At 37.6% G+C, this 24,056-nt stretch overlaps 1 protein-coding gene and 1 pseudogene across 7 annotated transcripts in view; both read left to right on the forward strand.

The window, feature by feature from the left end:
• ERBB4 (erb-b2 receptor tyrosine kinase 4) overlaps window positions 1-24,056 on the forward strand; it is a 1,263,146-nt gene that overhangs the window by 511,706 nt on the left and 727,384 nt on the right. The window lies entirely within an intron of this gene.
• LOC127491699 (eukaryotic translation initiation factor 6 pseudogene) lies at window positions 876-23,407 on the forward strand (annotated as a pseudogene).

Below are 24,056 nucleotides of genomic sequence, written 5' to 3' on the forward strand. Positions count from 1 at the left end.
CTTTGAGGAAGTGAGAGATGTGATCCTCTGGGCTTTGCCTGACTGAAGGAGAACCTCTGCATCTGAGACCTGGGAGGATGAGAAATGCCCGCAGCCTGATCCTCCTCGGGTAAAATAGCAGCCCCAGCCATTTTTTTTTTTTTTTTTTTTTTTTTTTTTTGACAGGCAGAGTGGATAGTGAGAGAGAGAGACAGAGAAAGGTCTTCCTTTGCCGTTGGTTCACCCTCCAATGGCCGCCGCGGCCGGCGCGCTGCGGCCGGCGCACCGCGCTGATCCGATGGCAGGAGCCAGGAGCCAGGTGCTTTTCCTGGTCTCCCATGGGGTGCAGGGCCCAAGCACCTGGGCCATCCTCCACTGCACTCCCTGGCCACAGCAGAGGGCTGGCCTGGAAGAGGGGCAACCGGGACAGAATCCGGCGCCCCGACCGGGACTAGAACCCGGTGTGCCGGCGCCGCTAGGCGGAGGATTAGCCTAGTGAGCCGCGGCGCCGGCCCGCCCCAGCCATTTGTAGCTCAAATTCCATAGTCATAGCCGGCGCCGTGGCTCAATAGGCTAATCCTCCACCTTGCGGCGCCGGCACACCGGGTTCTAGTCCCGGTTGGGGCGCCGGATTCTGTCCCGGTTGCCCCTCTTCCAGGCCAGCTCTCTGCTATGGCCAGGGAGTGCAGTGGAGGATGGCCCAGGTGCTTGGGCCCTGCACCCCATGGGAGACCAGGAAAAGCACCTGGCTCATGGCTCCTGCCAGGATCAGCGCGGTGCGCCGGCTGCAGCGGCGGCCATTGGAGGGTGAACCAACGGCAAAGGAAGACCTTTCTCTCTGTCTCTCTCTCACTGTCCACTCTGCCTGTCAAAAAAAAAAAAAAAAAAAAAAATTCCATAGTCAGGATTTAGCAGATTTTCTTGAATGCCTTTTTCTCCATTTGTTCTATGTTTATAGACAGTATCCAGCACTTTAGACTGAGAGTTTTGTTTGTTTTTTCTTTAATGATTTTCACTATATAATTTGTTTTGCTGAAGGAGAGGGTCTACAACTCTTTATTCTTTTTTTTAAAGATTTATTTATTTCTTTGAAAGAGTTACACAGAGAGAGGAGAGGCAGAGAGAGAGGTCTTCCATCTGATCAATGGTTCACTCCCCAATTGGCCACAACAGCTGGAGCTGCGCTGATCCAAAGCCAGGAGCCAGGAGCTTCTAGGTCTCCCACGTGGGTGCAGGAGCCCAAGGACTTGGGCCATCTTCTACTGCTTTCCCAGGCCACAGCAGAGAGCTGGATCAGAGTGGAGCAGCCGGGTCTTGAACCGGAACCTATATGGGATGCCAGCACTTCAGGCCAGGTGTGAAACCGTTGCACCACAGTGCCGGCCCCCAACAACTCTGTATTGTAAATTCTCACCCTGTGCATGACTGCTGATTAGCTTTTAACATTTTATTTCTAAGGAAAATCCTTATATGCAAGCCAAATACTGCAATATTAAGTGATCAACCTTTGTTTTGACATATCATGGCAATGTAATATATTAATTTAGTGAAGAATTACATATTTAATGATAGTTCATGTTGGATAGATGTTAAATATTCCATAAGCATGTTGAAATATCTCAGAACTTCAGGTGTGCTTATTATTAATAATCATTGAGGATTATAGAGATTTTGAAGACAATGTAATTAATGAAACTACAGCATATTCTACTACAAATTCATATGCATTGTTTCCCATTCTGACTACCCATTGCAGTCAAGTGAAAAGAATATTTAACTGGAATTAGGGAACCTGAAACTGATCCCAGCTGTATCCGCTCATGAGCTTTTGACTTTGGAAAATTCTTTTTACCTTTACCTTTATATTTTTATCTATGTAATTCAATAGATGACATAAAATATACTAAATACTATCTTTGTTTCTACACTGATTCTAAAATTCAAAATAATCACATTTGGTTCAATTTGTTTTCACTGCTTGCACTCTTATTTAAAAAATTTTTTACTCTTAAAAATTTTATTTGAGAGGCGTAGTGGGGGTAAAAACAGACACGGATTGAGCTCCAATAAGCTGATTTACTCCCAAAATTCCTGCAAAGGCAAGCATTTCTGGATCTCAGTCTAAATCTCTCACATGGGTGGCAGGGACCCAACTACTTAAGTCATTACCTGCTGCCATCCAAGGTGTACATTAGCAGGAATCTTGAATGTGGTGTGAAGTGGGACACTCAAACACAGGCTCTGTGACATGGAATGCAGGTGTCCCAAACAGTATCTGAGCTGCTGCACCAACTGTCTGCCTCCCTGTATACACTTTTACTGTTCAGCTTTCCAAAGTTAGTTCACATGCTAATATTTTTGGGTGGGTTTTTGGACATTTTCCCTTACCTTTTTTTTAAACAGTATTAATATGTCTTGATTCTTAAATGAGAGTCATGTAGACTTTCAATGAGTTTTTCATTATATATATATATAAATGTTTTTAATATATATTTTTTATATACATATATATTTTAAAATATATATGCACATTTTAAAATCACTGGAATGCAACTATGACAAAGTTTCTGAATCTCAGACCACAGCCTTTTCTGTTGAAACAAAATGCCTGTGGCAGAATGGCCCTTTGCTATATTTAACCTGAGTACCCTCTTGTAAATGAAGATGAATGTAGCAGAACTCAGTAACTGCCAAGGGGAGACTAGATTTTCTTTTCAAAAAATTTTGATTCATCTGCACATCCACTTGTTCAGATTTTTCCTCCATGGGTCCTATAGCCATGAATAGGGGCAGGGGTGAGTTGAGAATCAAAAAACACTAAAGCGACTTGCTCCTTCTTTAGAATAGCTTCCTTCTTGAATAAAACTCAAGGGTAGTAAGTTCTTTCTAGTGCATACCTTAAGATGATCAGATTGTAATTTTAGGCTATATCACATCACTGAGGTCATGGTATGTTAGCAGCAAATCTGAGATCCCAGTATGTGATATTCCAGATCATCTCATTCGTGCTCAGTCTCCTGAAAAGTGACATGTATATATTTTTCCTCTTTATTTACTGCTTATTCTCCCTATTAAATCAAGATCATTTTGCTTTTCCTAGGTAAATCTTTAGAGGCTATGGTTTGTTGAGTAGCACTGGAAAACCATGAAGTCACTATATTTTCCTGAAATCCCTCTTAATCTATCTATATATTATGTTGGAGGCATTTATGACACAAGTCAGAGCCAAACAGAGACTTTAAATGCTCTTCTGTTGCTCCACGTCCTAGAGTATGAGTCTTTTAAGACCCAATCAAATGAATAATTGTGGCTAGTTTAAATCCTATATTCCTTTGTGACTTTTAATAAGGTAAGAGAGAGGACTGTTCTGCAGTCACTCTGTGACTAGTCATTAGGGTTCTTTTTGTGGTGTGATATTTAACTCAGATTGAGAGAAAATTACCTAACATTCCTTGGAGACCAATTGCTTCCAACCAGACTACTTATTAAATAATTCCAGCTCAGACCTATGATTGCTACAGACAACTTCATCATCACTTCACTGAGAACAAGCACATTCCTGTTTAAACTAAGCATTAAATTCTGTAAATTAATCCTAGATCTATGGAGTTGGGTAATAGTTTTTAGGAAGTGACTATTTCCTTCCCTGACCTTCACTGATGAGCAATGAATACTTCCACTCATTTTGAACTTGACATCCCAGAGGGATATTAATGATGTGTAATCTGTTCAAGTCGTTATAGACATTTTCACAGTTTCCACTTCCTCTCTCTTTCTCACATCTTGCCAGATATTTCTAGCTGCTTTCTGAGTGCAGATTTGACACTGAATTAAGAGAATTATATACAAACTATCATAGAAACCGGCTATTGAATAGTAAAGGAGAATCCAGATATTATTTGGACATTTATGCAATAGTTGATTAATGCCTTGGAATATATCACATCAAACTGATTCTCATAAATGATATTATGCTAAATAATCAGAAAATAAAATTGCCTTTATTTCTATTGGATTGTATCCGTGAAATTTATTTTTGAATTTGCTTTTTGATTGCCAAATATTTAGACACACAATCTAAATCCCTTAACTTACAAAGGGAAAAATAATTCACCAAGTTTGCATAATTTTCTATCCATACCAGATAGTCTTCAGCTGTGAAGAAATGTCCTGGGAGGTGCAGTCCGGCCATCTCTTTGATTGTAGTCACTAAATAATTGTTTGTATCTCTTCTAGTGAGAAACTATCCTTTCATGTTTTGTCTAGCAGGAGGAATAGTATAACCCTCTAGATGACTGAATGAACTATATTTTATCATGTCAGGGAAGGAGAAACCACATACACACATAATTTTAAAAGATGATTGTAATGGAAATAGACTCTATTTTAAATTAGATTTATTCAAACACATTGGCCAGTTACAACATTCATGCCCCCTAATTGAATCTGAATTCAGAAAAACAGAGTTAATAGTGATCATTTTTAAAAAAAATTAGGAAAAATAAGGACATTTGTTATTAATAACTATTACCAAATTTTTGTCTCAACACCTTTGTTTATATTATTCCCTCTTCCCTCTTTCTTGTCTATACCAAATCACATCATGGCCAGATTCTGCTGACCTGTCAAATCTTGTTCCAAATGGCAGTCTCTCTACACATTGTTATTTTGTTGTCTAGTTTACAGAGGTAAACACCACATTCCAACATATCTATCTGCTCTTTACCTTGTCTTCTATAGATTTGCATACAAAGGTAGAAATACGTATTCAGACATAGATATATGCAGACAAATATGTAACATGCATTCATATATAGGTTTTGACTAAAGTCAGTTGTCTATACAATATATTTTTTAAACATTGGTCTCACTGTCATAGGATACAGCATAGCATTATTCCCTTAGGAATCACACAGAAAACGTAGCCTTATGTACTATTTGAATGAATGTTTCAGTGATGATTGTATGAGTTTTCTCTCTCTCTCTCTCTCTCGGTGTGGAGGGTTATTATGAAACTCAATCTTTCTTCTGATGAATCTCATTTTCATCATGGAACTAGAAATATGTAGGTAAGTATAACAAATGCATACAAAATGGAATCTTAAGTATAAAGAAGAAAAAAGGGAATGAAGGCTATGGTCCAGGTCAGGAGGCCTAGAGGATTGTTTCAGCAGGACCCTGAAAGGAGGAACCTGCCTTCTAAAATATTCACATTCTTCCCTTTTGTCCATCCTTCAAACAGCCCTTATGGTTCCTTTCTAATCCACAAGCCTGTTATTGTTAGTTTCCTTTTGTGAAAAGTTTCTGGATTCCTCATCAACTTCAGGACAGAGTAAACATTATTTAGCAATGGCATGCACATACCTAGTACATTCATATTTTAAACACCACTTACACTGTTAATGCCCATATACTTCATTTATACCTGACCATTAGCAATGTGGTAGATACACTTTTCTCTGTTGTGTACCAGGCCTTTATATATAATGGTTTTCTATTTTGTTGTTGTTTTCCTTTTGACCTGAAATCCCCTTTTATTCTGAGAAATGATTTATTCTTCTAAATCCATCTGGGATACCCCCTCCTTAGTAAAGACTTCTTTGACCCTGTTTTCTCCTGCAGGGAAATGTTTTTTCTCTTCTTATTGCATCTGGTGCCTATTGGTAATATAGGTAGTGATTATAACTTCACCAAGTCTTAGTTATCATGTCTGGGAAAGGCATAGAGGGGTCAGCGAGATATCTGAAGTCACCTCCAGCTGAATGCTCATTACTGGCTACAACTGCTGAAGGACAATGTTAAAGAGAGGGTACCCACCAGGTGGGGTCTGCTGACACATGGTAATCAGACCACAGTGGACACTATTTCCTTTTAAATTAAACCTTTAGCCCCTGTGATTGTACAAGATTGATTTTTATATCATTTTTCTACTTGGATTCCTGCTTTAGCCTACTTATGGCATTTGGTTGCTTATTTGGTTGAATTTACTTGGTTTCCTCTAAGTTTTTTTTTTTTTTTGCCATATATGAATTACTATTATGTTATCAATTCTTTATTTTCTCCCACAGTTGTTGAACTTAATATCATGTGTTACTGTGGCCATAAAATCTCAGGACTGTAAAATATGAATTTATATTTTCCTACTATTTTCATTTTTTCTCTTTTATTATACTACATTTTAACAACAGACACCGATCTGTTTTTAGCTACTAAAATGACAATCATGACTTTTCTCCAAATGACGAGTCAGATAGACCCAAAGTATTTTATAGGTCATTTTTATGCTTCAAAAATTTCAGATAACATTTACAATATGCTAAATATCATCGATTTGAGTATACATGCACACACACCTTTAAAAAAGTCATGAAGTCATGGACTTATTTATTCCTGTGGTAACAGAAATTCCTTAAGATTTTTTTTTCTTATTCTAAGCCAACTGTTTTGTTGCTGAAGGAGTACAATATTATTAGACTTTTTATTTTACTATTTTGCAAGTTAAATGGGTAGTACTATTATGTTTAATAACTAGCTTCCTGGTTTGGATGCAAAAAATACACAAAATTCCATTTTTCCCCAAAATGGAGGATGAAACAGGCATATTATTCAGTTAGTTCTACTATTAAATTAGTCTTCAGTGTATACATGTGAGCATTTACATCAGCTGTGTTACTGAAACTGCTCAACAATTATGTAATTTATCTCATTTATTCTTCACAATAAGTCCATGAGGTAGTACAGCAATCCTCTTTTTGTTGCTTTTTTTTTTAATATTACACCACCAACTTTTGGAGTAGTTAACTAACTTGCCTATGAGTACTGTGAATAACTGAAATCATATCATACACAATTTGATTCCCAAACCAGTGTCCCCTTAAAATATTTTAATTATGTTCTTTATACATTCTGACCTGGAATTTTTACAGTTAAACTACTCAGTTGATTCCATCTGAGATGCTGAATTTCCTTTTTCAAAGACTTGAGAAGACCTGTAGGAAAAAGAGGAAAGCTAGAATGAGACTATAGTTAGTAAATATTATAGTTAGTAAATATAGTTAGTAAATATGGGTATTTAATCTCATTTCAAATTTATTGTCATGTAAATATAAATCTATAGAGAAGCAATCATAAATACATCCTCTTAATATGAATAATATGCCTTTTTCATAGAAGAGAAAAATCAAACTGTGTTAAAACACTAAGGTAGATTCTAAGTGCTACTTATAATAGGTATATCTGAGACAAAAAAAAAGTTCACAAGTTGTACAGGTAAGATTCTTCTTGACAGTATGTAGAGAACTTAATCCAATGTGGTGTTCAAGACCCTTTTTGCAAGTCCATTTTATAGTTTCTGCCCATACCAAACCCCTACTTCTAATACTGCTAACACAGTGACTCACTGTAGTGATGAATATTGAAATGGGTGTTGAAGTCTGATGAATGATGTAAAGCATGAAGTATTGCCTAATGAAATACAATTGTTTCCTCTCATTGCCTCCTTATTATTTATTTGGTGGGAATACTTGGCTCTAGGCCATGGATAGGAACTTGGACACAAAGCTTGAGTTTTCTTCCAATTTAAGAAAATAGGCAATTTTACAGTCATTTTACGTAAGAATGTCTATTCCAAGATTCTAACCAATGCTTTCCTCTACATTCAAAGGTAGAGCATCTTGCTCTCTTGCCAGTTAAGGCCACTGTTTGGCAGTCACTGTCTTCCAAAAAGGGATTATGTTGGCTTGTGTTTCTTCCTTGTTTTGCCTCCAGAGCTTGCTTACAACTTGTAACACTTGCATTTGAGAGGTAGGGAAATGGAAAGCAAGAGAAATTCTTCCTTGCAGATGGCCTGACACCTGATGCAAGAAGCCAGTGTTTTATTATGAGTTCTTCAGACATTCCTGTCACTAGGTTCGCCTCCAGAAGAAGAGCCTCAGTATGCATACTTCTCTCTGGGTTGTCCAGTCCTTCTATGCACTGTTTTGCTGGTGATGCAGTGCCCCCGGAGTCATCCCAATGAAAGTCCTTCTCCATCCCAAGTTGTCTTCTGAAAGAAGACTTAAAATGGCCCTAGATCTCTTCTTCCTAACCTTCGTGGTCCACATCTGGTCCAGGATAAGCATGGTAGGTATCGTTTTCTGATACAGAGAGGGGACAGGCTGTTATAAATGCAATTTGCCTGCGGCACCGGCAGCCCAGGTTCTAGTACTGGTTGGGGCGCCGGATTCTGTCCCGGTTGCTCCTCTTCCAGTCCAGCTCTCTGCTGTGGCCCGAGAAGGCAGTAGAGGATGGCCCAAGTGCTTGGGCCCCTGCACCCACATGGGAGACCAGGAAAAAGCACCTGGCTCCTGGCTTTGGATTGGCACAGCGCCGGCCGTAGCAGCCATTTTGGGGGTGAACCAACGGAAGGAAGACCTTTCTCTGTCTCTATCTCACTGTCTAACTCTGTCTGTCAAAAAAAATGCAATTTTCTTATTCTCACTTTCCAAATTTCTTGGGCACTATACTGTATTTTCCTTCTCCCTCAAATTATGTGGGTTACATAATGGACTGTGTTCTTAATACTGTGGGAAACTCACTGATTCTGAGATGAGGACAAGGTTACACTCATCTCCCTTTTGAAAAAAAATTATATAAGGTGAACAAATTTCATTTATGTCATATATACCTATTTAAGAGCATAGTGAAACTTCCCATTCTATCCTCCCTCCAGCCCTTGCTCCCACCCTCCATCCTCCTTCCTTTCTTATTTTTTCTTTTAATTTTTGCAGTGACATGCTTTCAGTTTATTTTATAATCACAAGCTTAACCCTCCACCAAGTAAAGAATTAAGCAAGTAGTAAGTGGAAAAACCACTGTACCTCAAGAGTACAGACAAGACCTGTAAACAATAATCAAATTTCAAAATGTCAATTACTTCATACGCATTACACTTTTTGTGCTGTTTATGTTAGTTACCACAAATCAGGGCAAACATTTGTCTTTTTGGGACATTTGCTTCTTGAGGTGAAAGAATGAATGAAAAAAGGTAACTGTCCATCTTTCTTTATAAACATCACAGTCTCAAAAGTATTGATTTCCCCTCTTCTCTCTTGTTCTTTATCAGCTTCTCTCCCATCCATTCTTGTACTCTATTACAGAAGAACAACTGTTATTATGTGATTTAAATATTATTTGTTGAGAATGGAAAATGATTTTGGCCAAATTTGGCATTACAAAAAGCTTTTTGAAGAAGATGTACTTGAAACCTGATTGTAAGATTTGGTCATACAAAGCAGAGGCAAGAGCCTTCCAGGCGAAGGATCACACCTGTGGGATAGCTTGTGGCGTCTGGGGAACTTACTGTGAAACAGAGAATGCAAGAGGTAAGCTGAAGAGAAATGGAGCATCAGATCAAAGGGTGCTCTGTGAGGCACTTTAGGGATTTTGTTTCTATTCTGAGAGCAAAGGGAAATCTTTCAAAAGTTTTAAATGGGAAGTGATACAATCATATAGGAATTTTTTGAAACGATGGCTTCATAAAGGGGAATGAATGTGAAAAGAGCAAGACTAGTGAGGCAGGGAGACCAATTAAGAGTGTAGAGGGAAGTTTGTGTGAAATAGAGCTGTAGCCTGGACTCAGGAGTTGGCAGTAGAAGTGGGAAGTAATGGAACTTTTAAGATGTTACCAGGAGGATATTACCAGATCTGGGGTACTGTATATTTAAATTGGGCCAATGGGAGAAATTAATCGTTTTTGGATTCTAATTTGGAAACCTAGATGATTTTGCCCCTTACTGAAATTGGATTTTTGGATAAGTAACGGATTTGGAGAAGGGAATGGTATATACTTTTTTTAGAAAAGCTACATTTGAAGTAACTTTTAAACATTAACCATAATCCTGTTGGGTTTTATTCCTATTTTACATATAAGGAAACTGAGAACACAGGTTTTCTAAGTGTTAAGGGTAAAATCTGAAACTGTCTGATTCTCTGTCCCAAATCAGATTTTTTAAATCTGGGTAGTTTTGTAATATTTCGACATCATAGCATTTATGTAGTTGATAAGCATGTAATATAAGAATAACATTATAACAATTGTAATAGGTAATAGTAATTTAAATGCTAACGGAATTCCAGCTGTTGTAAAAGTTAACCATGAAAATAAAGAGGAACTGATGAACAAAATAAAATGAAAGTCCTTGGGGGAACGGATTGGGGAAAAGTAAGGGAAGGAAGAAAACATATCAATTTAAGATTATGTTGTTCTGTGATTATATTTTCTTAAGTGGGATGGGCATTTTACTAAATCTCAGTGCTTTCATGATTACTGAAGGAAAGTATTTTTGTTACAAATAGAGGAATTCAGCGACTTTCACATTTCAGCTACTGTGAGCAAGGATCTTGTGTATAAGGCAAAAGAAACATCAGTTTTTGGTATATTATGAAAATTGCTGAAAATCATTCTTAAATGCATATTTGGGAGCCTTAAAATAGCTTATAGTGAATATTCAATGACTTCACGGTAAATGTTTTAAATAGCTAGCAGTTGATAACAATTTACCCTCACACCTCACGTCTATTCCTTACATCTAAAGCTATTTTATACATTACAGCTTAAAGCACTTAAATTACTTAAAGATCGATTTAAAGAAATTACTTTAAAATGCTTAAAGAAATTAAACGATTTGTATGACAATAGGAAATCAAATGCAGAACAAAGAAATAAAATACTTGGCTCTAACATAACCCCAATATTACCTTTCAAAGCCTGGAAGAGCTCCCGTTAATTCTGAATAGGAGGTGTAGGCATTCTTTCTAAACATGTCTGTAGACTTGGGGGAACGTTGGCAAAGAGCAAGCCCTTGGACTCCTTATGGCAGTGCCTTTGTTCTCTGGGAGACAGATTGCTATTCCAGTTACAGTATTTCTTTGCTACAGAAATGTTGCTCTTTTATGTTTCCTGATTGTCTAATAAGGAAGCATGCACATGTACCTTCTCTTGCTGTAAAGCAGAAATACTCATTATCTGGAAGTGGGTTGGTAGTTGTAAGAATGATTATTTGTCTCTACATTATTTCAGGATATCATGATTAAGGCAACAAAAAACAAATACAAACTTCCTAGTTATCAACAAGTAAAAGAAAAAAAAAACTAACATTGAATGAGAAAGACACATTATTCCTAATCACTATGATCATCAATGCAATTCATGTCTTTTCCATAGTAGTCCAGATACTTAAGACACTAATACTTAATTTTACAGTGAAAGTTTATGGGATTGGTTACCACACATTTGTTTATTCCAGAAGTATTAGCAACAGAGAAGTGTCACTACCACTTAAAATATTATGCCTTTATTTTGTGTTTTTAATGATATTCTGCCCAACACTCTAACGAGAGGATCATTTCAAGGAATGAGGGGGAAGGGTAAAGGGATAAAGTCAGTTCAGGAGGATTGTTTTATGTGGGCAGGGTGTTAACAAAGCACTTTTATCACTGTGTGTGACTGCAGACATCAGGGGAAATGAAAATTTTCTCATTCACAAAGAGAACTGAAATAATAAAGTGAGCACATTAGTTATGTGCATTTCAATACGTGCATTGCAGAGAGTGCTTGTGGTGCTGCAGTCTCCTGAGATGCCCTCCATCTAAACTCCATGCTAGGATGTTTTCAGATGTGAGAACTTGAGTTAGTCATGGATCCATTCGTTCTTCAGTATAGAAAGTACAAGGAGTGTATACCACAAATATGGAGCAAGTGATAGTTTAAAAACACAAGGAAAAAATTTACCAAAAACTCATATTTGCGGTGATCCTTTGCCAATCCTTATGTCTTTTTGTCAAAAGGTATCTCTACTTTATCTTTGAATCCTATCCCTTCTTAGTATTACATTATCTGCAAAAAAGTTCCCCAACATTTTACCAAATTTCTTTTTTTCTATTGTCTTCTACGACATAGTTTTATTATACAAGACAATTTTACAAATCTTTAAAGAGATGTACATATTTGAAATATGGCAAAGTAAAGACTTTAACATTTACTCAATAGCTTAGCATTTTAAGCACTAATCACCAGTTCTTAAATGTCCACATTACTCTGTGGTATCTGCCTCTCCGCTTACATAATTTCACACACTTGTTTGAGTATAGGATTCTAATGAATTAGTTTTATTTTACCTAAAGATTACTTTATATTGCCTTTATTTTAGATTTACAACCATATTGGTTTAGGTTTTATTCTTTCAGCTCATAATGAATCTTATTTCACTGTTTTCTTATGACTATTAGAATTATCATTTTGTCATAATTAATTTGTCATTGTGTCCAACTTATTTTCAAGATTTTCTATTTATTTTTCTTTTTCACTTTTTTAAAAAAAATTTTGAGTACACATTTTTGTTTTCTATTTTATTTTTTTAACTTTTATTTAATAAATATAAATTTTGAAAGTACAACTTTTGAATTATAGCAGCTTCCCCCTGATAACCTCCCTCCCACCCGCAACCATCCATCTCCCACTCCCTCTCCCATCCCATTCTTCATCATGATTCATTTTCAATTATCTTTATATACAGAAGATCAACTTAGTATATAATAAGTAAAGATTTCAAAAGACTGCACCCACAAAGACACACAAAGTATAGAGTACTCTTTTGGTAGTAGTTTTACTGTTAATTTGCAAAGTACAGCACATTAAGGACAGAGGTCCTACATGGAAAGCCAAGACACTATGGCAAAAAAAATGACCTAAATGAAAGATCTCTTTGAGTGAGATCCCAGCAGAAAGAAGGGGCCATCACAGAAGGAGATACCTTTCTCTGAAGGGAGGAGAGAACTTCCACTTTGACTATGGCCTTGTCTAAATACTGAGAGTTTGTGGACTCAAGAGGCTTCCATAGCCTTGGCAGCTCATGAAGGGCCTCAGGTGATTACTGACGTCAGAAATAAGAGTGTCAATTGTTAAATCAACAATAGGAGTCACTGTGCACCTGCTCCCCAAATTTCTAATCATAGTACATTTTCTGTCTCAATGAGTTAGTAAAATGTTATATGAAGTGTAGACTTGGAAGGTAGTTCATAAGTTATCTCCATTCTTCTGATTTTCAACTGAAGTGGAATTTATCTGTAGGTTTATCTGATTTACCAGAATCACTTGAGGACACAAAGACTTTACCTTGTATCCAGCTATTTTGCATAGCAAACTGCTTTCAAGGCAGAGAATAGTCAATGATAATTTTTAAAGAAATAAGCAGTAATAACAGCAATTAAGTTGTATTCTTATAAAATTATCTCACTTAAACACACATGATTCTATTACTGATAACATCAGATACTGAGAAATAGTATGAAAAAATAAAAGGATTTTTTTTTAAGTTCAGAAACTGTCACAGCATAACTTATAGCTGAGTTATTCTCACTGTAGGTCTAGTAGAAACAATCATGACTCTGTTCCAAACTCATAACCAGTAAGAACATACAGATATGCAACCTGCTACCAGAATCAGGCACACATACAAATAGCAACAATAACAGCAAAGAGTAGGGAAGATTGATCTGAACAAACATCAGAACTGCCTGTATATAGGCCCAGTTATTTTTGTAACAAGTGAGAAGTTGAAGAAATATCATTAGCTCTTAAGCATATTACATATTTCATGTTTGATGTTCCCCGAGGGGATTTTTGGTTAATAGAGATGTTGTATTTATGGTTGGTAGCCTGTGTTTAAGAAAGTATGGAAGGCGTGGTGTTGTGGCACAGCAGGGTAAGCCACTGCTTGTGATACTGGCATTCCATATCTGAGTGTCAGTTTGTCACAGTTGCTCTACTTTTGATACAGCACCCTGCTAATGCATCCTGGGAAGGCAACAGATAACGGCCCAAGTACTTGGGACCCTGATATTCACACAGGAGACCTAGATGAAGTTCCTGGTTCCTGGCCCAGCTGTGGTCCTTTGCAGAGTGAATCAGTAGACGGAAGATGTCTCTCTCTCTCTCTCTCTCTCTCTCTCTCTCTCTCTCTCTCTCACACACACACACACACACACACACTCTGCCTCTCAAGAAAATAAATAAATCTTAGAGAGAATAGAGAAGAGACTGGTGCCGCATGTGGAGGTGTAATTACTTGGCCTTGTGGCAGTCCAAGATGCCATTCAAGAACAAAAGTGAAGCTAGCTGCTTGGCCAAACTCACCAACACATACTGCCTGAGAGCCCAAGGGTCTGAGAACTACAGTGTGTTCAAGGGTGAGTTGCTGATACCATCCCTGTGGTGCGAGTTTCCATCGCAGGTTATTGCATCTCAGGGTGCATGTGTGTGAACAGGCATGATCTCTGGTGCCCAACAACACCAGGAGCTGTAACATGTTTCCAGCTCCCTCCCAAAAAGAGTTCAGATCCAGCATGTGGAGGGGTAACTTAGCTCTGGGTAGTGTTACTGCCTGAAATGACTACATGGCCTTGGTCTACCCATATCTGGACAGGGAGACAGAAGAAATCCTGGCTGGTATGTTCAGGGTGGAATTCTTCAGATAGACAGTGGCTGACCAGATGCCAATAGAAAGCTACTACGTCTTCAACAATTAGGGAAGGCTTACCTCCCAATACTTCACTTAAAAATCAAAGAATTGTCCTGTCTCCTTACAGCAAGCACAGTGACCTGAGGCAATGAGATCATTGCCACCAGGATAGTGGTGAATAACTCATTCACTTTCTGTGGCCTGGAGTCCAGAGCTTTCTGTGGTGAAGAGTGTCTTCTAGCTGAGTGAAGCCAAACCCAGCACCCTTGCCATCAGCTTGTGGGTTTCCCTCCCTGACAGCCTCACCTGAGTCATCTTCCATACCCTATCCTGGGCTCCTGCCTTGAGTCTGGCTCCCTTTCCACTCCCAACTCAACTTGTACTGGATGCTGACAGGCAGATAACACAGAGATCACTGGGCATGAGCTGCTGGGCACCCAGGCTTTTTTCACCTGTGTTCATCTCCCTGATCTATTGTTAATGCAGAAACTTGTAATGTCATGCTGGTTATCAGGCCTTGTGGCACTGGGATGAGGGTTCTGCTGTCCTGTGCCATAGCATTAAAGTGTAGCTGCCATTTAAAGAAAAAGAAGGAAAATCAAGAAGTATTTCTACACAAAATTTAAAACTAGATGTAGTAATTTGCAAGTGCTGTCTAACAAATTACCATACACTTAGCAGCTGAAAGCACAGATTTCTTATTTAAACTACAAGACTTCTATTTGCACAGAAGTCTGGGTACAGATTGGCTGATTTCTCTGCTCAGACCTTCACTAGGCTAAGTCTAGGTGTCTGCACAAATTGTTCTCTCTCTTATTAGGTATGAAGCTTTCAGTTTTCTTCAACTCATTGGTTATCTGTAGAATTTCACTCTTTGAGGGTGCAGAATTGAAGTCCTTATTTTCTTGCATGCTGTTTTCTAGGGATGGTTCCCAGGAATTAGAGGCCACCCAAAGATCCTTGTCTCATAATCCCTTCCATAAGCAATTGAAAACATGGTGCTTTGTTTCTTCACAGAAATCAGGATAGATCTCTCTCTCCTCTCTCTTTCTGCATGTGTTTTTAAATTTCTCTGTCCTTTTACAGGGACTCACCTGATTTGGTGGGGTCCATTCTGTGCAATCTCCATTTTTATTGACTCAAAACCAACTGATAAATATTTTAATTATATCTGCAAAATTCCCCTACCACATAAAGTAATACAATCATGGAATTACAGTTCATCATATTCAAGTTCTACTTTTACTCAGAGAGAGGGGATTGTGTGGGACATGTACAAAGGGCATAGGAGTCTCGTGCTCATTTTAGAATTTTGCCTGCTCTACTAGGTTTTAGATCTTAAAAAATAATCTTTACATAGCAGCATTAGTCACAATAGTAAAAGCTGACAGCAGTCTACATATCTATTGATAGACGAATGGATAAATAAATGATAGTATACACATACAATTGAATACAATTGTCTCCGCTTAACTGTGGTTCTGCTTCCATGGACCAAAAACATTTGAAAGAAAAAAAAAAAAAAAAGAAAGAAAGCCCTGCCTGTATTAACATGTACAGACTTTATTTTTTGTCATCGTTTCCCAAACAATACATTATAACAAAAAGTTTGAGGAAATGCACATTATGCATATTATGAAAAAACTGTTGCCTGCATTTAAAAATTTTGCACTGAAATAAACAAATTTTAATTCCACTTTTCCATGAATGTTTTGATGTACTCTAGATTTTCCATAGCATTTTTGTTTTTCAGAAGAGAAATGACAGTTCAACCCAGCCCCAAGCCCAATTCCTTGTCCACTTCCAGGAGCTTCTCCACACAGTGTCAGCATGCAGCTGCCAGACTGAATCCTTCACCATCTCCTTGCCCAACTCCCAAGGGCACTGGCAGGTCATAGTCACCTGTGTACGGTTTCATCCTGGGGGAGCAAGTACAGATGGCTATGATCTGTTTTATCTGCTCATGGGAAAAGGACTTTGTTTAGACGCAGACCTCCCCGGAGGGGGCTGTTTTCCCCAGAAAGTTGTAGTCAGCTGGGCACACACGTGATGTCTCCAGCTCAGTTCTCTGCAAGCCCCTGCAGCCCCTCAAGTCAATTTTGTTCCAGTTCTTGTTTTTCTAAGACATGCTCAGCTTTTTCCTTCATGGCTACTGACAGATATACAGGAATATGTTATACACTACATAGAAGTGATGTACACAGCATTTATATTATATTAGGTATTATAAGTAATCCAATAGTGATTTAAAATACACAGACTATATGCAAATATTATGTCATGATATTTAAAAGGGACTTGAGTATCCATGGGGATTCCTGGCATGAGTGAATAAATAAATAAATCTTTAGAAGAACTTGCTGAAAAATGGAAATGTGAAAGTTGCTGGCTAGCGTGTTATATAGACAGAAAGTGGATGCTTTCAAAGAAAGTTGAATATGTAAAAGGTTTTTAAATGATAAGTAAATATATTTTAGTCCAAATTTTGTGAGGAAATATTAAAAATAACAATGTATTTTATGATACACTTGTCTAGGAGTCATTGCTAGTTGCCTGAGGTTACACATTCCAGGAGGAAATTGAATGTAACTGCAGCATATGTAGCTAATAGGTTCCTAATTATCATTTATTTTTCTATCACAGCATGCAAAATAGTGATTCAAAGAAGTTGCTGTACTAGAAAATCGATTCTTGATATTCCATCATCTGTGTCACTGAAACTAAGATAAGGAGAATGTTTTTATTTTTAAAATATTTTTTTTTTTTATTTCTTTGAATGTCAGATTGAGAGACAGAGAGAGATAGGCAGGTAGGCAGAGATCACTCATCTGCTGATTCACTCCCCAAACGCCCACAACTGGTTAGGACTGGGAGAGGCTAAAGGCAGGAACTGGGAACTCAGTCTTTGCCTCTCACTTGAGTTGTAGGAACTTGAGCCATCGCTGGTACCTTCCAGGATGTGCATTTGCAAGAAGCTGGAATCAGGACTGGAGCCAGAACTCAGACCCAGGCCCTTTTATGTACAGTGCAGGAATCCCGACCTGCGACTTACTGTGAACCCAAACAATTGCCCTGAGAAATATGTCTTAATTCATTTCTGCACCTTTCTTCTTATCTGGCACATAGTGTTTCCTCAACAAAAGTATTATGATGCTAAATGTAAATATGCGCCCCCCCAAAATTGCCTAGAATTGCACATCTTTAGTCAAGGTAGACAGCAAAAGATGTTCCTAATTTTTTCCTAGGTAGTATCACCTCTTACAACTCTTTTTAAGCATTTCCTTCTGAGAATTATGCAATATGAAATTACTTTCATGAAATGAACTCTTCAAGAATGAAGACTTTATTTATTAGTACTGTACATGTTAGTTTTGTGGGAAAAAAACTTAAAACCTCCAAAATGTTATGGAAAATTTTCTTAGGCTTATAAAAACAATTTCTTTCCAGGAACCTGGAACTTTTTTCCTGGTCTCCCATGTGGGTAGAGGGGCCCAAGCACTTCAGAAATCTTCACTGCTTTTCTCAGGCCATTAGCTGGAAGCTGGATTGGAAGTGGAGCAACCTGGATCTAACTGGTGCCCAAATGGGATGCGGGCATCATAAATGGCAGTTTTATCTACTACATTACAATGTTTGTCCCTGGGCCTTCTTCTATAAACTAGGGTCCCAAAATTTTGCATTCTAAGTCCAATCCTGGTGCTTTTTTACTGCCTGACTTACAAATTTCTGCTGATTTAAAACTTACAGTCTGATTATGTTTTTTCGCTCCTCTTTTGGTGTAAGGAAAATAACTGCTATGTTATTTCTTTAAGAAATGCATAATAATATTCTGAAAAGGTGAAAGCCATCACATATCTATAGTCCACTTAAACCTCATGGCAACTAAGCTAAAGCATTCAGATACAGAAGCTCTTTATCTTGGTTCTGGAGAGATAATCACCTTTTAAGAGCTTGAGGCCTGTTCAACCTGAGCTTGAGGGAAGGCTACTTTATCAATACAAGCATAAAATTATAATGTAAAAATAACTTCAGGGCCTTGCAAAGAAACTAGGCAGGTGAGGGGATGTGAAGTGTGTTCTTCATGCAGCCTTATGATACATCCAACTCTATCGGTTGCTATGACCAGATAGTAGAGCCCAAGCGTGGTTGTGAGGGAAGGGTAGGTTTCCTCCTCTTCAGGGTACTCCTTGCTGTTACCTCAGTCCTTCTCTCATCCCACCATCTCCCTGATCTGTGGTTGTTAGTTTCACCCACTACAAAATTGAAACTGCAAGATTGAATATTGTTGCTAACAATGTTCAATGTTCAGATTTAAATAATTGGAATATGGTGTAGTTTTTAATAGATCAGCAAAAATTCTTGTTGGTGGAAAATACATGCCTCCTCAGGTAATTCCTCTTACTTTGGACTCCCTCAATACATAGTAAGAGTCTCTGTGGACCACAGAGTGTGCCCCATAAGCCTACAATGCCTCGGCCTACTTTGGTCCTTTTCAGCCTGACTAGTGCTGTGATAAAAGAAGGGGCCTCCATCCTGTGAAAACTGCTGATGGATTTGATCACACAGAAGTGGGCATGGAGGTGATTTTGAGTACCACATTTAGAGAGAGCTGAAAAAGAGGGGTGTAATTTCCAAGAGGTTAATAAAAAATGGTTTGGTAGAGAGCATGCATCAGGAAGAGGTGTTGGAATGGAATTGCAGCGGCAGGAAGCAATGAGACAGCGGGCAACCACAGAGGTACCAGGCGTGAGGCTGCCAGAGAGAAAGTCTGGTCAAAGTGGTGCAGACAGCCTCCAAAACATGAGTATCCGGTACTTATGAAATGTTTTAGCCTTTGCTTATGAGTGTTTACATCTAGGAAGAGCCCTCACAAGTTCATGGAATTTGTATGTCATGAAAAACTATGTGTGGACCCCAAAAAGTTTTTGCACAAAAATTAAATTATTTAAATCCATTTCCCATGAAGTTTTGAGTTACCCTTGTATGTGTTAATTTATTCTGTCCAAAGAATTGCTTTACCTTGTATATTAACACTTATGAAATATATATTTATGCATATCCTTTTGACTATGTGACATATGTAAATGTATATGGAATAGATGTACATTATTTTCTTTACTTTTAATTGTATCATTAAAAATTTTCAAAGTAAAATACTAAATAGACAATCTCTCTTCCTTTATGGATCCTTTTTATTATGCTTTTTTAATTTTATATATTGAAATGTTTAATATGTACTTTTTCTACCAACATACATAACTTAGATGATCTTACCAGTCCCATGGTTTTAAAGGCTCTGTATGTGCCTATGACTTCCAAAAATATTTTTTGAACCCGGTCTATGCCCTGCTGCTCCAGATTTAAATATGCAAGTGCCTATGTGACACTTTCACTTTGATAGGAAATGTGGATCTCAAAATATACATTATCAAAATGGAATTATTAACTCCCTTCTCCCTTGTACCAATGCATTATTTCCCAGACTCTTCCACTGCCAAATATGACACTGCTGTCCATTCAGAAAGTTTCTTAAACCAAATGTCAAGGGCTTACCTTTGCTTTCTGTTTCCCTCACCTACTACTGCACAAGCTATTATTTGCATTCATCGTTTTTTTCCAAAAGCATTCATGAAATGTATGTGCTTGTCTCCATCTTTACTTCTAGCCCTGTGCTCCAAGCCATTGCTTCTTTGCTTTTCCCATCCATACTCCCTGTAACCTTTATAAAACTGCCACGAGGATTGAAATTTTACAACAAATTACATAGTGTCCTAACCTGCAGTGCTTAAATCAGTGCATTTAGAGTGAAAGTCAAAATTTATACCTGTTTGTAAAATAGCAAAATCCTGTCGGATTTGATTTGGCCCATCTTTCTGAGAGCATCTTGCCTTCTTTGGCCACACTGTTCCAGCTATTGGGCAGTCTTTCTGCTCCCACTCAAAGACCTTTGTAATAGCTCTTTTATCTTCCTGGAAATGTTCTTTTCTGATCTCACATGCATTGTTTTTCCTGTCAGTTTTGTACTTACCTTAAATATCATCTCTCAGAGAGCCCTTTTGTAAGGAGCCAATCAAATGTAACCCTGTCCATGCACATTGATCTCATCATATCTCTTTAATTTTCTGAACTATTTGCTTTCATCTATTTTTGTTTGCCTATTTTTTGACTACTATATACTATGTGAAAACATAGGTAGTGTCTGTTAGAGTTGCCGTACATCAAGCATCCTGTGTGTGTTTATTTAAAAAATTTATATTAAAGAGAATTTCTAAGCAAAGGCAAATGAGAAAATGAGAAGAAGGTTAAGATTCTTCAATTTTTGAAAAGCTCTGTGATTTTTGTGAGAGCGTTTTGTACTTCTTCCTGTTCAAGTAGATAAGCCATTAAGAACAAAAAGAATAATTTGAAAATTTTTTATCTTGATTAATCAACTAGTGTTCATATATTATTTAAAATAGATAAATATTTGCAGTAAAAATTACTGGGTAATTTGGAAAGTGTGTAGATTTTGTTTAGTGTTAAGGATGTAGGATGTAAGTCATTAAAAAGATATTTGTGCTCATCTTTTAGGACAACAATATAAAATATGCATTTAGGTGCAATGTAACACTTTTCTTTGCTTAAAATCATGGAAAAATGCTTTTATTTAGAACATAGAACAAAATATATTTTTGTTTGAATTATTATATGAAAAGCAGAGTGAGAGACAGACAGCTGTGGAGAGAGAGACAGACACTGATTCACTGTCCACTTGCTTGCAACAGCCTCAGGGACTGGGCCAGGCCAAACTGGGAGCTGGGCACACAATCCAAATATCCCAGATGGGTGGCATGAGCTTCCAAATTGATGAAGAGAAATAGTATATAGTTGGTATATATATCCAAATTATATACATATGAACTCTTTAGAATATGCAGATATTCAATGTTATATAACTTTGCAGTCTCTGTATAACATTCACTTACCTGAAACTTCTAGGGGAAAATATAGTTCCCATGAGAACAAGCAGTAGAGAATGCTACATGACTCAGTAAAATACTACTTTGGAGAAATTTCTCCATAGACCCAGTGGATTGTTGCCATGGCTCCCCAGTCCCGTGGATTTAAGATTCTGCTTTCGTTTCCAATGGCAAATAATTAGTTTAGTAGAAAAATGTAATAATAAGTGGCCTATAATACAAGATTATTCTGTATGTTTGCACTCAGTATTAATTGCGAATATGAAGGTAAATAATTGATGACTAAATCAGCCATCTTGCCAGTTAATAGTAAATGCATAAATATGAATTTATGTAGGAGTAGTGTCATTTCTAGTTCATCCTACACTTTTAATCTCTTCTGTGCACATTGAAATTACTAGCAGCAAAATACTCCCTCACAGTTTCGTTGTTGCAGAGGATTTAGGGTCAGAAGACTAAACCCCAGCTGTGCTACTATTTACTATGTACAAACGTGGTTCATGACCTTCATCTCTCTGGGATTCAGTTCCTCATCTGTAAACCTACGAGGTTACTCTGTTCTTTCAGGTTTCTTGCAGCACCAGAGTGCTGGTACTCTATTTCCTTTTGCTTTTTCTTCATGTTTCATAAAAAAGTAATTCTGTCCATGTTTAGATTTTCCATAATTCTAATTCAAAACCACCCTCTTGGAGTTGTTTCCTCCATTCACATATATAGAAAATAATACTATTAATTAGATTTTCCATCTTATTCACTTATCCACATTCTTGTTTTCAGCACAAACTGTACCCAAAAGTTGTGATAGCTGGAATCAGAGATTCACTCAGTACCACCAAGCCTAAAATTATTTATTCCGCAGCTATACTGGTGATAGAGTGTAGAAGAGTTCAATGTCTTTGTTCTCATGGTTAGTAATGTCGCTACAAAGGTTAATCTCAACCAGAGATACATTGCTAGTCATTTGAAAATGAAGCATCAGGGAATGTGGAATTCTCTTTTGAAGTTACCAGCTGATTGTCACTCTTGGTTATTTCAGTAGACTGATTGTAATAGCTATTCTTAGATGCAGAAGAAATTCAGGTGTAAAAAATAGGGGAAAGGAAGCCTTTTAATGTTCATCTGTAAGCCTTGGGTCTTACTGCCATTTTATATTGGTACTGGTAAGTATCATTTCCATATATTACCCACTTTTACATAACTCTGCCTGCATCCAAAATTTCAGTGATAGTTTGGATTGTCTGAAAGTTCACTTTTAGGGGGAATGGTATTTGGAAACTCACTGAGAGTCTTCCTACTATATAGTTCCAAAATGAAATATTAGTTTCATTTTTATGAATTTTTTTAATGGTCGAGTGGGAACCCAAGTCCCAGAGGCCAAGTTGAGAAGGCAAAATTACTGATGCATTAAAAATAGTTTATCTATTTGAAAGGCAGAGTGAGAGAGAGGGGGTAATAGAGAGAGAGAAGGCGATTTCCATATACTGGTTCACTCCCCCAATAGCCAAAACAGCCAGGTGTCAGCTAGGTCAAAGCTAGTAGCCAAGAACTCCATCTGGATTTGCCCTGTGGAACCATTTTCTGCTGTTTTCCCAGGTGCTTTAGCAAGGAACTGGATTGGAAGTACAGCAATGATATAGAATGCTAACATTGTAGGTGGCAACTTAACCTGCTGTGCCACAATGCTGGCTCTGATAACTAATATTTTGCTATGAGAGTCACATGGCATATTAAAAAAAAACACAAAAAATAAAAGTAGTAGTGAGAATAAAGCATTGTAAACTTATGATGGCTATCATGGTATCTAATATTACATGACTGGAAATAAAGTGTCAAAAGCTCTGTAGATCTTTGACTCCATTACTGTTAGGCACTGATGATGCTAAATTCCTAACTATTTTGCAAAGTCATGTTAGTGTTTGATGTTTTACCCTAAAACAACATGTAACAGTTGGAACTGAGAAAAAAAAAGAATTAAAAAAAAATTAGAAAGAAAAATTTTCCCAGCTTCAGTTACTGTGTCCTCTGGTTCCTCTTCCTGTAACTGTTAGTGTTTAGAGATAGGAGTCTGTCAATCATGAGGGTATCCATTTTATGTGATGTAGGGGAATGATCCCCCAGACAGCTTTAGCAAGTCATAATTATCATATTCCTTTGAGGTACTGAATACTTTCATCCAAAGTTTTATTACTGGGGCTTGAGAATTTATACAGTCTTCAAAAGAATGGTGAAGAGTGTTTGATAATCCAGCAGATGTTAAAATTCATTGAGATAGAAGAACAGCAGTCCTGGATAGGGGAGAAATATCTCAGAAATCATTGGATATAATAACTCATTGTAGAGGCAAGCATTGTGGTGGAGCGGGGATGCCCACATTCTATATGAGATTGTTGATTTGACTTCCAGCCACTGTATTTCTGATCCAGCTTCGTGCTAATGCATCCTGGGAGGCAGGAGATGATGGATCAGTTGCTTTGGTCCTTGACACCCAGAATGGAGACCCAGAAGGAAACTAGCTTAACTTGGCCCAGCCTTGGCTCTTGTTAGTACTTTGGGCATGAATGACAGGACAGAGGATTCCCTGCCTCCCCCTTCTCTCTTTGTCTTTCAAGTAGATGGAAAT

This window comes from Oryctolagus cuniculus, chromosome 3, assembly GCF_964237555.1.
Source record: "Oryctolagus cuniculus chromosome 3, mOryCun1.1, whole genome shotgun sequence".
Classification (NCBI taxonomy): Eukaryota; Metazoa; Chordata; class Mammalia; order Lagomorpha; family Leporidae; genus Oryctolagus; species Oryctolagus cuniculus.